The following is a 15,131-nucleotide window of genomic DNA, read 5'->3' as shown; positions in this document are numbered from 1 at the left end:
TCAGGTCGTGAGCGGCGCCGCTGTGATAGCGAAATGCCGTCTGGCACGACCTCATAGTCCAGTGCGCCAATACGTCGGATGATCTTGTACGGTCCGAAATAGCGACGCAAAAGCTTCTTGCTCAGTCCTTGTCGGCGTATAGGGGTCCAAACCCAAACACGGTCACCGGGTTGGTACTCGACGAAGCGTCGTCGGAGGTTGTAGTGTCGGCTGTCGGTCCTCTGCTGGTCCTTTATTCGCAGGCGGGCGAGCTGTCGGGCTTCTTCGGTGCGCTGGAGATAGGTAGCGACGTCAAGGTTCTCCTCGTCAGTGACGTGCAGCAGCATGGCGTCGAGCGTCGGCGTCGGGTTCCTGCCGTAGACCAGTTTGAACAGCGTGATCTGTGTTGTTTCTTGCACCGCCATGTTGTAAGCGAATGTTACGTATGGCAGGACGGCATCCCAGGTCTTGTGTTCGACGTCGACGTACATCGCTAGCATGTCGGCGAGGGTCTTATTCAGCTGCTCCGTAAGACCATTCGTCTGCGGATAGTAGGCCGTTGTCCTCCTGTGCCTTGTCTGACTGTATTTCAGAATGGCTTGGGTGAGCTCCGCTGTAAAGGCCGTTCCTCTGTCAGTGATGAGGACTTCTGGGGCGCCATGTCGCAGCAGGATGTTTTTGACAAAGAATTTCGCCACTTCGGCTGCGCTACCTTTCGGCAGCGCTTTAGTTTCAGCGAAGCGGGTGAGGTAGTCCGTCGCCACGACGATCCACTTATTTCCGGTTGTTGACGTCAAAAAGGGTCCCAGCAAGTCCATCCCGATCTGCTGGAATGGTCGGCAGGGAGGCTCGATTGGCTGTAGTAATCCAGCTGGCCTTGTCGGCGGTGTCTTGCATCGCTGACAGTCTCGGCATGTTCTGACATAACGGGCGACGTCGGCGGTCAGGCGCGGCCAATAATACTTTTCTTCTATCCTCGATAGTGTCCGGGAAAATCCGAGGTGCCCAGCGGTTGGATCGTCATGTAGGGCGTGCAATACTTCTCGACGAAGTCCTGACGGTACAACAAGAAGGTAGTTGGCACGGACTGGTGATAAGTTCTTCTTCACGAGTAGATTGTTTTGAAGCGTGAAGGAAGATAATCCGCGCTTAAATGCCCTCGGGACAACGTCGGTGTGCCCTTCCAAATATTCGACGAGGCCTTTTAGCTCCGGGTCTGCCCGTTGCTGTTCAGCGAAGCCTTTCGCACTTATCATTCCAAGGAAGGCGTCGTAATTTTCGTCGTCTTGCGGCGGCGGGTCAATGGCGGCGCGTGATAAGCAATCGGCATCGGAGTGTTTTCGTCCGGACTTGTAGGTTACAGTGATGTCGTATTCTTGTAGTCTGAGGCTCCACCGCGCCAGTCGTCCTGAAGGATCCTTTATATTCGCTAGCCAACACAACGCGTGATGGTGACTGACGACTTTGAATGGCCTGCCATAAAGATAAGGGCGAAATTTAGCTGTAGCCCAAATGATGGCGAGGCATTCCTTTTCGGTCGTAGAATAGTTGCCTTCCGCTTTTGACAGCGACCGGCTAGCGTAAGCTATCACTTGTTCGACTCCGTTTCTCCTCTGGACTAGAACGGCACCGAGGCCTAGGCTACTGGCGTCAGTATGGATTTCTGTATCGGCGTACTCGTCGAAGTGCGCAAGTACCGGCAGCGACTGCATGCGTCGTTTGAATTCTTCAAATGCATCGGCCTGCGGCGTTTCCCACTTGAACTCAACATCACATTTAGTTAGACGTGTCAATGGCTTGGCGATGCGTGAAAAGTCCTTGGCAAAGCACCTGCAGTAGGCACATATGCCAAGGAATCTACGCACTGCCTTCTTGTTGATGGGTTGCGGGAACTGTGCGATGGCAGCTGTCTTGTGCGGGTCTGGACGGACACCAGATTTGCTGATTACGTGGCCTAGGAACAGAAGCTCACCGTAAGCAAAGCAGCATTTTTCTGGCTTCAGAGTAAGCCCTGACGACTTGATGGCCTCTAGTACTGTCGCAAGCCGCTTGAGGTGATCGTCGAAATTTTCGGCGAAGACGACGACGTCATCTAAGTAAACGAGACAGGTCTGCCACTTCAATCCTGCTAACACCGTGTCCATGACGCGCTGGAACGTTGCAGGCGCCGAGCACAGTCCGAATGTCATAACCTTGAACTCGTAGAGGCCGTCTGGGGTGATGAAGGCCGTCTTTTCGCGATCTCTTTCGTCGACTTCTATTTGCCAATAGCCAGACTTGAGGTCCATCGACGAGAAGTATTTAGCGTTACAGAGCCGATCCAATGCTTCGTCTGTTCGTGGAAGGGGGCATACGTCCTTCTTCGTGATCTTGTTCAGACGACGATAATCGACGCAGAAACGTAGGGTTCTGTCCTTTCTCTTTACCAGGACAACAGGGGATGCCCACGGGCTTTTCGAGGGCTGGATGATGTCGTTGCGCAGCGTTTCGTCGACTTGTTCTCTTATAGCTGCACGCTCTCGCGGCGAAACTCGGTAAGGGCTCTGGCGGATTGGTCGAGCGCACTCCTCGGTGATTATGCAATGCTTGGCGACTGGTGTTTGTCGAATCCTAGATGACGTCGAAAAGCAGCCTTTGTATCGTCGGAGCAGACTTCTGAGCTGCTGTTGCTTAATCATGGGGAGACTTGGATTAATGTCGTAGTCTGGTTCGGGAACCATCGTCGTCGGGGTAGATGCGGTGGAATCCGAGAGGACAAACGCATTACTGGTTTCCAGAAATTCCTCGATGTACGCGATCGTCATGCCCTTGTTGATGTGCTTGAACTCCTGGCTGAAGTTCGTCAGCAACACTTTAGTTTTCCCTCCATGCAGTCGAGCGATCCCTCTTGCAACGCAAATTTCACGGTCTAGCAGTAGACGTTGGTCGCCTTCGATGACGCCTTCTACGTCAGCGGGTGTTTCGGTGCCGACCGAAATAACAATGCTGGAGTGAGACGGGATGCTCACTTGGTCTTTGAGCACACTCAAGGCGTGGTGAATAGGAGGGCTCTCCGGCAGTATCGCTTTATCTTCCGACAGCGTTATTGACTTCAATTTCAGGTCGATGATTGCGCCGTGTTGGTTCAGGAAGTCCATACCGAGAATGACGTCTCGTGAACACTGTTGGAGGTTAACGAAGGTAGCAGGGTAAGTCCTGTCATGAATGGTTATTCTTGCCGTGCAGATTCCAGTCGGTGTGATGAGGTGTCCTCCAGCAGTTCGAATTTGAGGGCCTTCCCATGCAGTTTTAACTTTCTTCAACTGCGCAGCGATGGGTCCACTCATGACGGAGTAATCGGCTCCTGTGTCCACTAAAGCGGTGACTGCGTGGCCGTCGAGAAGCACGTCGAGGTCGGTGGTTCTTTGTCTGGCGTTGCAGTTAGGTCTCGGCATCGGATCACGGCTGCGTCGTGTTGGATTGAAGCTGGAACGTCACGTCGTCAGGTCGTCTTTCATCGTCGTATTCTTTGCTTCCAGACTTAGTCGGGACGGCGGCATGTCGTTATGTCGTCGAGGTAGTTTCTTCGGTGTCTTCGTCGGCGGCGGAGGATCTTCATCAGTTCGACGAACAGCAACTGCACCTCCATCGGTTGCTGCTTTTAGTTTTCCGGATATGGGCTCGCTGACCGGCCTCTGGCTGGGCCAGTGTATGGTCGGCGCTGCGGCGACAGGTAGCGACCTGGTGATGGCGAACGCGACGGTCGTCGAGAGCTCCACTGAGTAGCGGCGAGGTAGTCGGCGATATCGTGAGGGCGTTCACATTGCTGCGGGCGCGGAGCGTTCACGGCGAAACCTCGCAGTCCTATCTCCCGGTATGGGCATCATCGGTAGACGTGACCCACTTCTCCACAGTGGTAGCAGAGCGGGCGGTGGTCAGGAGCGCGCCAAACGTCTGTCTTCCTCGGGTAGCTGCGCTGGGCGACGGGTGGGCGTGCTGGCGGCGGCGGTGGTGGTCGACGGAATTGCGGCGTTACGGGGCCCTGGCGAGGTCGTGGAGGGGGACCCTGACGGCGGGCGACGGCGGCGTAGGTCATCGCTTGCGGCTGAGACTGCGGCAATTCAGGGGCAACTCCGAGTTGTTGTTGGAGCTGCTCACGTACGGCGTCGGCAATCGAAGCCACTTGAGGCTGTGATGATGGGAACAGCTTCTGTAGCTCCTCCCGCACGACAGCTCAAATAGTCTCGCGTAGGTCGTCGGTGGCCAGTGACTGAACTCCGGTGTAGTTTGCCGAGTTCGTGCGGCGGTTGAATTGCCGGTTCCGCATCTCGAGTGTCTTCTCGATGCTGGTGGCCTCACGAAGAAACTCGTCGACGGTCTTCGGTGGGCTTCGTACCATTCCGGCAAAAAGTTCCTCCTTCACACCACGCATGAGTAGGCGGACTTTCTTCTCCTCGGGCATTTCAGGGTCGGCGTGGCGGAAGAGACGGCTCATTTCCTCCGTGAAGATCGTGGTTGTCTCATTAGGTAGCTGCACCTGGGTTTCTAATAGCGCTTGGGCTCGTTCTTGGCGCACGACGCTTGTGAATGTCTGCAGGAAGCCGCTACGGAAAAGTTCCCAGGTCGTTAAGGTGGCTTCTCGGTTCTCGAACCACGTCCTGGCTGCATCTTCCAATGCGAAGAAGACATGTCGCAGTTTGTCGTCGCTGTTCCAGTTGTTAAACGCAGCGACTCTCTCATACGTCTCAAGCCAGCTTTCCAAGTCCTCGAAAGTTGAACCGCGGAACGTCGGAGGCTCCCTGGGCTGCTGCAGCACGACGGGGGATGCTGGGGCTGCCATTGGGGTGGACTTAGTGGCGATCTTCCTAGTCGTCTCTGGCAAAAGTCCGTGCTCCGGGGGCAGTCCTTGCAGCCTGCGGCTACCTCGCTGGTTCTTGGCGACGTTGGTGTCTTCCGCGTGAGGACTTGGGTCACGGCTTTGTGGGGGCATCCGGTACATGACGCAAAGCACCTCCACCAGATGTCACGTGGTCGTGACGTCAAAGAACACAGTAGCAATGCTGTTAAACACAAAACTAGCTTTTATTGGGCGAACCTGTGCCCACAAAAGAGGCTACACTTATAGCACAACGATAGCGGCGAACGCGGTCGGCGATTGGCGAAAATCTGATCAGCGGGTCAAGCGCGTCGGCTTTTATAGAGCAGTCGTTGAATGTTCCAGACTAATCGTTCGGATCCGCGTGCCTTCCACAAAGTTCTACACCATTCGCGTCAGGTGATGAAATCAGATAACATATGGTTCGGCGACAACAGACAGCGGATAGAAACATCAATAACTTTCCAGAAACTTCAGGTACATGCACGCGCGTCTCACGCTGTGCTGTTAGGCGGCGAAATGTGGTTGCCAGATACAGATAAGTACACGTGTCAATATGCACTCGATACATACTTCCATCCCATACAAATTGTATTTATCACTAAGCTGTTACAAGAAGGCACTGCTAAGTTGACATCAGAGAGGTTTACACTAGATAGAATCTGCTTCCTTATGTAAGAACTCAAACACTGCTTGGGACTTGTTTGGAGCCAAGTGGCTTGCATATGCAAGCAGAATGCAAACCATTTGGGTATCCTAATTTAAGATTATCTATTAGTCTACACAAGTTTAGTTAAAACTTAATGTAACGAAGTTGGTAAAATCACCAATTTGCTTTGTTATGGCAAAATTTTGTTGTATTGAACTTCAACCTTCTATGTAAATAAGCACATTCGTCGATCAATGATTCTTGCGCAGAAGGAGCCACAGGATTTTTAGAATTATCGAGCAACAGAAAAAAGCAAATCTGAATTAGAGAAAAGAATTCAATTTGTTTAATTTGAGAGTCAGTGACGAAAGATACAGCTTCATGCCACGTCAAAGATTTCCTCACATCAGCAATTCAATTCAATTATGGGGTTTTACGTGCCAAAATCACTTTGTGATTATGAGGCACGCCGTAGTGGAGGACTCCGGAAATTTCGACTACCTGGGGTTCTTTAACGTGCACCTTAATCTAAGTACACAGGTGTTTTCGCATTTCGCCCCCATCGAAATGCGGCCGCCGTGGCCGGGATTCGATCCCGCGACCTCGTGCTCAGCAGCCTACACCATAGCCACTGAGCAACCACGGCGGGTCTCACATCAGCAGTGAGAATTAAATGAAACCAGCGATGCTTCTGCATCCACTCCACCGCTGTGACTGATAGTGTCACCCGCAGTGGGACAACGCTATCATGAAAAGCACTGGCAGCAGGGTGCGAATGCTTGATCTGCCTCTCACTTCAATGCATCTCCAAAATTCAGGATCATGCAACCTCCAGCACAAAACACACAGGAAGACAGCAAACAATGCAACAGCATCTTGGCACACCCACTCTTAGCACACATGGCAGATTACCTCTAAAAAAAGGGGCACACGGTGTGTGTATGCACTCAGGTGCACTAACAGCCATGTGCAGCCAAGGCCATGCTAGAAAATAGGGCATGCATCAGCCAGCCCTCTCCTCCTCCCCTTGCATGCGCTTGATAGTGTTTCCATGAGCTCCCCTCCCTCCCCCTTTCTTCTTGCTCATGCAAGAAAACGGTGCTCATCAAGCCAGCATCCTTCTTGGCTCACCCACACACACTTTCAATCCCACCCAAAGCATAAAGCACACTTAGCGCAATAGGACCTTATTGCACTTAGACTTTATGTGGAACATGACGCTGCTCCTTTTCGGCAGTAGTTCTTAGTCGCAGAATGCTCAATTTGAGAGGTGCATTCACAAGCAGCCGCTTGTAATTATAACTATTTGACCTGTGAGGGTAGCGGGCCGACACCAGGTGGTATAGAGTCGCAGGCAGAAGATGGTAGGCAACTGTGTATAAATACACCTTGTTATATTAAGGTTATAAATACACGTTTTGTGGACAAGTTCTGAACAGTGAAATACTTTGTTATATTGATTATTTCTTTGCATTAAAGTTCGTTATATCAAGGTTTAACCGCAGATTATAGAACTAAAGTGGTGGAATGTTTGAATTTCTTTTTGTGAACAGTATTTAGAGTAAGTTCGAGTCACAGTCAAAGTAACACTAAAGGATGCTCAAGGCCAAGCCAAAAATATAAGCATGTAGTCTAATTTGAGTTTGTGACTGAGTTTATTTGTAGCAAACAGCAACAAAGGCAGCACAGTGGGCAGGGCTGGGCAAGGATACTCTGCAAATGTATCATGTAGCAATACAAGACACTCTGGAAACAAGCATTTGAGATATAGATACAAGATATCACCGCAACTATTGCATTTGACACAATATTTGCCATTTGTAGCTTGAGATACTTCGATACATTCGCTAACTTCTTATTATAGATCTACATTATGTAGCAGCAAATGCATATGCACAAAAATGTTTGCTTGGAAATAAAACCTTCATTTCAATGAAATGTCTGTTAGTATCGCAATATATTTAACGTGCTTTTAACGCAACACCGACACCAGTGTCGGCGCCGACGGAGTTGTCCACAAGCGAAAATTTTTGTATATATTTAGGTACGATACTTATTCAAATCTAGGCCGATCGTCTTTTTCTCTAGGGACCAAACTCTGGTCGGCTTAGATTCGAGGATTTTAAAAAATGCACCAGTTTTTAATTGAAATTGATAAATATCGTGCATAGCTAGCGCCATCTAGAAAAGTCATATCACAGCCACTATTAGCTGTGCCAGTAGCCAAGTTCGGTACGCGAGCAACGTCATCATTTTGACCTGCGTTGTATTGGCAATTTGGCGTGCAGCATGGCATTATTGTAATAGAATCAAACAAGCGATGCCACTATAATGCCGCTTTCATACGAAAAGTGGTGCTAGCCAAAGAGGCATCGTCATACGTTGAACCCAGGCAGGACTTCAGCATCAATGAGAAAAACGTCTGTCGCTGGAGGGGGCAACGGGAGATGCTTTCTGCGTGCGCCACAACAAGGATGGCGTTTACCAGACCACAGCAACGACGACAACGTAGGATGAGCTCAGCATGCTCATATTCAATAATGAATCATATTCAATATTCAGTGGGCAAGGTGGCAGCAGTACGAGCACTATGCTCACCCGCTGCCTATTTCTTACGCAGATCGCCTTCCTCGCTTGTTGCCAGTTCGAATGTGCTGCGGTCATCTCTCCTGACATCACAGCTCTCATGCACTCACCGCCATCGTCAACGTCCCTGGGTGATTCCGCTGGCTGCTGTACGAACTGTCCTATCTCCCTTACGGATGACTGTCTTGATCTGCCCGCCACCACATGTGCCCGCAACTCGGGCATAGCTGGCACACTGAACCGTCCATCCACAATCAAGCCCAGTCGCATGAAGTCAACGATTCTGCCTATAAATTCAAAGCCATATCCTTCCATCTTCAATGGGCAAGGCGGCAGCAGTACGAGCACCATGCTTACCCACTGCCTATTTCTTACGCAGGTATGTTACTTTCAGAATGCCCCCTGTATTCACTCTGATGATTGATTCTTACTGCTGCTCCCTTGCCCGCACCATTCTCGCAGATGCTTTGGTTATATTTCTTTGTACTCGCAGCTCGCTGTTTGTGTTAGTAGACTGTTACAGAGTGGTGATGTTGAAAGCAATCCTGGTCCTCACTCCCAAAAAAATCTGCGCCTTTCGCAAGGTTCTGCCGATCAACCATCGGTGTCTGAGCTCGCTGAGCTCTTGAATGGACAGAAAAGATTAGCTGAGGATATCACCAAAATTAAAAACTTTCAACAATCTGTTAATACACATTTTGAGACTATTGAATCGCATCTGGCCGCTCTGGAGTCCTCGTCACAAAAGCCTGCCGTCGAAAGCGGCAGCCTTAACAGTGAACTCGCACGTCTAACGAAATTTACAGCCTTTCAACTGAAAATGATGAATTAGAAAACCGTGCTTGCAGGAACAATTTAATCTTACCCGGTCTGCCAGAATCCTCCAATGAAGATAATGAATGCCTGTCCGCAGACATTGCAAAATGGTTTGAAGATAAACTTAAAATGAGCTGTCCTCAAATAGAAAGATGCCATCGTCTTGGATCGCCTTCACGTGACCGTCCGCGACCCGTGATTATGAAACTTCTGGACTACTGGGAGAAAGTTTCAGTGTTAAAAAGTGGTCACAAGCTTAAGGAAACCGATTACCGTATTTCAGAAGATATTTCACTACGTGTCTGGAATATCTGCAAAAAACTTTGGTAAGCGTCTGAGAGTTATAGAAACAATGGGTGTACGGTCCGCATACGGTGTGACCATATATTTATCGATAAAGTTCGCTACAACCGGAACAGCGCTTCTAGTACATTAGAGAAAGTACCTCATAACACACCACTAAATAGTGTCACACCTGCCTCTCCATCTTGACTACTTCGTCACAAAACCAATGACCTCCGTGTATTAAATATTAAGGCAAGAAGCCTTCTCAACAAATTTTCCGACTTCATCTCTCTAGTAACTGCTTATTCCCCCCCATATTATAGGCATTACGGAAACATGGCTACATGACGGCATATACGACTCTGAAGTTGCATTAAATGGATAGACGTTGGTAAGAGTTGACAGACCAAACGGTAGAGGCAGTGGTGTCGCCCTCTATATACAATCCCACCTGCAGTTTTCAGTTCTCGAAATTTCATGTGAAATTTAATTGCTTTTGTGCAAGATTCATTTGGAAAGGTCATCCGCATTAATTGGAGTGTTTTAACGGCCTCCCGGCTCTTGCGATGATCAGTTCGGTTTTCTTAGCAACATCTTGCATGATTTGAAATCATCAAATATAATACTTATGGGAGATTTTAATGCACCAGACATTCACTGGCCCTCTCTCACCATTACACGCTACGACATGTCCTTCTCAAGAAAATTATTGCGCCTTTCCCTATCACTCGGTCTTAATCAGACTGTCCCCGAGAACACCAAGGAAACAGCTGTCCTATATTTAGTTTTTCTTAGCTCAAGTTTTTTTCAAGAGTGGCTTCCAGTGCTGCGTTACTAATGGGATTTCTGACAACAAAGCCGTACTGCTGTTCTCAGTTTGCTGTATTGTTCCCAAACTGCGGATTGAGTACAGCACTTTTCGTGATTTTAGCCGTGCCAATGATGCTGCAATTACTGACACACTTAGCGAATCGTTTGAGAAGTTTCAAGAATTATCTTTGAACAGTGATGTTGATGTTGCCGTAAGGTTTCTTGAGCATATTGTTGAAACATGTGTTAACCAGTTTGTTCCCTTGAAAACAAAAAAGAAAAATATCACTTCACTGTGGATGAGAAGAGAACTACTGCATTTATCGCGTTGTGTTCTGAGATTGCGCAAGTCTAAAAGAAATGGTAATCCTGTCAAAATTGCAGAGTTCAAGGACGCCAAGGAGCTACCTTGCTGTTACTTTGCCAAAATTAATTAAAACAAACCCTTATATGTTCTGCAAATTGATAGTGCCAAGTAACAGTACTTCTAACAGTTTAACTGTTAATGACTTTGCAGTTTCAGATTCACTCATGATTGCTTCCGCTTTTAACACCTATTTTCATTCCGTGTTCACACACAATAACTCCACTTCCACCTTTTAGCTGTGACTCATACCCTCCTGTTGAAGACATCGTCGTCTCTAGTTTAGATGTTCTGAACATTATCCTCCATTTAGATGCTAAAAAGAGCTGTGGCCCAGATGACACACCCAATTCCTTCCTCGTTTGCTACTCACTTTGAACAAGCAGATACCTCTCCGTTATCTTCTGTAAATCATTATCCACCACCAGTGTTCCGCAATCCTGGAAGCTCGCTAAGGTCATTCCTATATACAAATCCAGTAACGCTCAACTTCTGCAGAACTACAGACCCATTTCCTTAACTGCCCATTCATGCAAGTTACTCGAACAAATAATTTTTAAACACATCACTAAATTTCTTGAAAGCCACAATATCCTGTCGAATTACCGGCACGGTTTCTATCACGGATATAGCACTACTACACAACTAATCGAATTCACGCACAATATTTGTCAGTCATTAGATTTAGGCGGACAGATTGATGGCATTTTTGTTGACTTATCCAAAGCTTTCAACACCATCCCACACCCAAAACTCCTCTACAAGCTTAACTCCATTCTAAATAACCCTTCTCTGGTTGGTTGGATACACAGCTTCCTAACCCAGCATTCTCAGTCCGTGCACCTTAACGGCTCTATTTCCTCTTCTGTCAGTGTTTCATGCGGCATCCCACAAGGTTCCGTTTTAGGCCCGCTTCTTTCCTTATTATATATTAATGACTTGCCACATTGCGTGTCCGTTAATATTCGTCTTTACGCTGACGATTGCGACCTCTATCATAATGTTAACCCACCAAGGTATCATGATTTACTTAACCCTTTGAGGCTCGAATTATATTGAAAAAAACTTTCCCAGGTGGTCAAATTACTTTATTGTGGATCTTGAATGTACAAAATGTATAAAGTCGGGAATAAATACTAAAAAAAATTAGGAACAGTATTTTGTTGTTGGCATCGCTCAGAACTGCAAAATGTTCAATAGTATTTCAGAGTGTGGTACTCCTTGAAACACGGGTCTACGCACAGCGCCTTATCGCAGTCTGCACACCTAAAATGCGTGTCTGTTCTCCTCTTGGAGCGACGAGTTGTGTTGGCGCACAAGACATCCTCTCCGCGTGCGGCTGCCTTGGGCAGAGATCTGAGGCACCCTCTCGCGTAAGCGCCTTGCCGCAGAGAGCGAGAATACCTCGCGAGCGGCGGTGATAAACAAGCTAAGAGCAGCGCCAATCAAGATAGAAATCAACTTCCGCCGCCCCTGCGAGAGATTGCCGACAAAGAGAAAAATCATGTTTTGTGCGCCTCCGTTGCGATCACGCGGCGAAACCGAAACCGCAAAAGGGGTGTTGCCGCAGTCTGCGCGACGCGCTCAAGCTCTAAATCAGTTCTGTTTATCTCCCCAAGAAGGTAGCACAAATTTCAAACGCTTCTTGTAAGTCCTATGAGGTGGCAGCACCTCCCAGTGAGCACGCATCATCATTATGGTGCGAAATTTAAAACGGAGGGTCGAAACCGTACCCGTACGGCAAAGACCTTGCGGGCAGAAAACCACCGCCGTACATGTACGGCAAAAACCTTCAAAGGGTTAATGACTAATCTGCAAAATTTTGTATGTGATGCAAGGAATGGCAAATTAACATCAATTTCTCTAAAACTGTTTCCATGTCCTTTTCCAGACGCCCATCTCCATCACTCTTCACATACACTTTCCATGGTCAAGAGTTAAAAAGAGTAACCGAATTTAAATACCTTGGTCTTCATTTCTCTCATGACATGTCATGGTCAAAACACATTGATATCATATGTAACAAAGCTTTTAGACATCTCGGTTACCTCCATCGTTCATTGCGTAAGGCTCCAAAGGATGCCAAACTGCTGATGTATAAAACACTTATCCGCCCCATTCTTGGTTACGGCTGCGTCATATGGAATCCTCATAAGAAATCCGATATAAAAAAATTAGAATCAGTCCAAAAGAAATCTGTGCGCTTCATTTTTTGCAACTATAGCCGAGATTTTTCCCCTTCTTCTCATTATACAGCTACAGGTCTTACAGTTCTTTCATCTTGCCGTTGCTTAGAATGCATGAAATTTTCACACACGCTGGTTCATTCTGAGCGCCTTGTTACACTACACTAAATAATTATTTGAACTTTAGTCCACCTTCTATCACTAGGAGTTCTCATAATCTCAACCTCATCCCTTTCTTTTGCCGAACGGAGATGTTCAAGCACAGCTTCTTTCTATTGGCTATTGAACTCTGAAATTCCCTACCTGGAAGCATCCGCTCTTTACCTATGCAAGAATTTTTGAAAACCATTGCATTTACTTGATATTCATATTTTTTTGTGCCTGTACTTTGTTTTCTCACTTTCTTTTTTTCCTCACTACCCACTCCTGCAATAGCCTCACCGATGCTGCAGTAAGTGTAAATAAAAATAAAATTCAGTTTTCATTTTGTGAACGCTGTTCTTATTTTTTGTTCGGCCTAACATTCGAGGTAAGTACTTTGTTTTTTCTAGCTTAGGACTTTTGGGGGTAGGCTTAGAATCACGGCCAGTCTACATTCAAGTAAATACAATATATGTACATGCCACGCCTTGCTATACGACATGCAGTATGTGCGCGTTATATTGCTACACCATTCTATCACTAAAGTTGCTCATACCTTGTCTTACATTCTAGACAAAGTTATTCCTTGAAATTTCGAGAATGACAGCCCACAAATAAATGTCATGAAACAAAACCGACAGCGCATGCCTTTTATGTTAAATCTTCTGAGTCTTAAATATTGAAAGTGCGAAACAGTAACAGAAACCTGAAAATTATGCAATTTTGTTGGCGTGGCTATGCACTAACTCCAGGATCAGCCCATGCAAAAAGCCGTGTTTCTACCAGAAAGCTTGCTTTCGTGCATAGTGTTTGCCACCAGTGTTTCCTGGTAAACATTACGGTTACGAAAGCTGCAGTTGCTGGGAAGTGTGAGAAGCAGTCAGGGATCCTTGAATGCTCTCGCATTCCACTCTTAAAGGCAAAGCTCAAGCGTGCTCCACGTTTTTTGTCTTACTTGCTCAAAGTATGTCATAAGAAGCCAACAAACACTGACACCAAGGACAACATAGGGGAAATTACTTGTGCTTAATAAATGAAATAAAGAAACGATAAATTAATGGAAATTAAAGTGGATGAAAAAACAACTTGCTGCAGGTGGGAACCGAACCCACAACCTTCGCATTTCGCGTGCGATGCTCTACCAATTGAGCTACCGTGGTGCTGTTTCCCCATCCACTTTCTTTGGTATTTATGTGTACTAGTAGAACCCTGGGAGTGTTAGCCTGGGAAACCTGGGAGTGTTAGTTAGTGGGAGTTAGGAGTGTGACCCTCGGTTAACCCCCTCTCTTCTCGTTTGCTCAAAGTATGGTATTTTCATTTGGAAACTATTTATTGGGGTTGCTTTAGCTGCTCAACATGATAGCTTTTTATGCAGTATGCTGTCATCGGTTATTGCTTGTAGCTTTTGTAACTGATAGTAATCGCTGCTCTGCATGCTGATCAGCTAGCAGGTCACCATCATTACAAGAATGTCAATAAGAAGCCTCTGCCTGATGGTGCATATATCACTATGGCGATTTACCTTGTCCGTGAACGTCTTGCTGTTTACGCAATACCGTGTCACCGGGCAGGTGTACAGCAGCAACAATGCTGGTAGCAACATTTATGTGATGCATTGTGTCTGCAGAGAGCACATAAAGCTGCAATGACCTTTCACATTCTACTTATCTCATCCTGCCCTCATTGCCTGCTCTCACTGGAGGGCTCTGGCGGAAAGATAAAAGAATGTGCCTGCCTTTAGTTTCATTCAGGTGGCTTAGCGGCAGCAGTGTCTGTTCGCACGGTGATGTTGCGATAGCCAGTATCTTGCATATTAATATACAAGATACATTCTTTCATTTATCGAAAATACAGATACTGATACACATCTTGCCAGACATATCATGGTACAGATACAAGATACCCAAAAAGTATATAATATAGTATCTAAGATACATGTATCTTCAATACTGCCCAGCACTGACTGCGGGTAACGATGAAAACCCGATGAAAGCTGTTAAGGACAGTTTGTTAGCTACACGTCTCAACATCCAAAAACTGGTTCAAATTATCCAATGTTTAAATTAAACATTTTGTTATCATGGTCTCTGCCTGCACTTGCAGCTTTCCAGCATAAAAATTACCTTGCAAGGCCTCCATGCACATCATACCTTGGATGGAACTGCTTCCGCAAGATGGAAGTAGTTTTGCCAAAAGGAGTGGAATTTTAAATTGAGTAGCACTCAGCTGCAGCTTTCATACTTATTTGTTGTAATGAGTACTACTGCCCCCAGAAGGCCTATGCCTGTCAGATTGCACAGGCAAAATTTTTCACTGTATGCATCTGTTACTGGCTTAACTTTATAGTATATCAGCATTTCTGTTCACATCCCTGATGTCAATTTCATACACAATTGGTTCGATTCTGGCAACAACCACCTCAACTTGACCTCTTATGCTGTCAGTATTACACTATGACAT

The 15,131-nt window shown here is 46.9% G+C and overlaps 1 protein-coding gene across 4 annotated transcripts in view; it reads right to left on the bottom strand.

Moving 5' to 3' along the window:
• melt (ventricular zone expressed PH domain-containing protein melted) overlaps positions 1-15,131 on the bottom strand; it is a 125,530-nt gene that overhangs the window by 20,085 nt on the left and 90,314 nt on the right. The window lies entirely within an intron of this gene.

The sequence above is a fragment of the Dermacentor variabilis genome, chromosome 3 (genome assembly GCF_050947875.1).
Source record: "Dermacentor variabilis isolate Ectoservices chromosome 3, ASM5094787v1, whole genome shotgun sequence".
Lineage (NCBI taxonomy): Eukaryota > Metazoa > Arthropoda > Arachnida > Ixodida > Ixodidae > Dermacentor > Dermacentor variabilis.
Note: the sequence above shows the minus strand (reverse complement) of the source record. Positions and strands in the feature narration are given on the sequence as shown.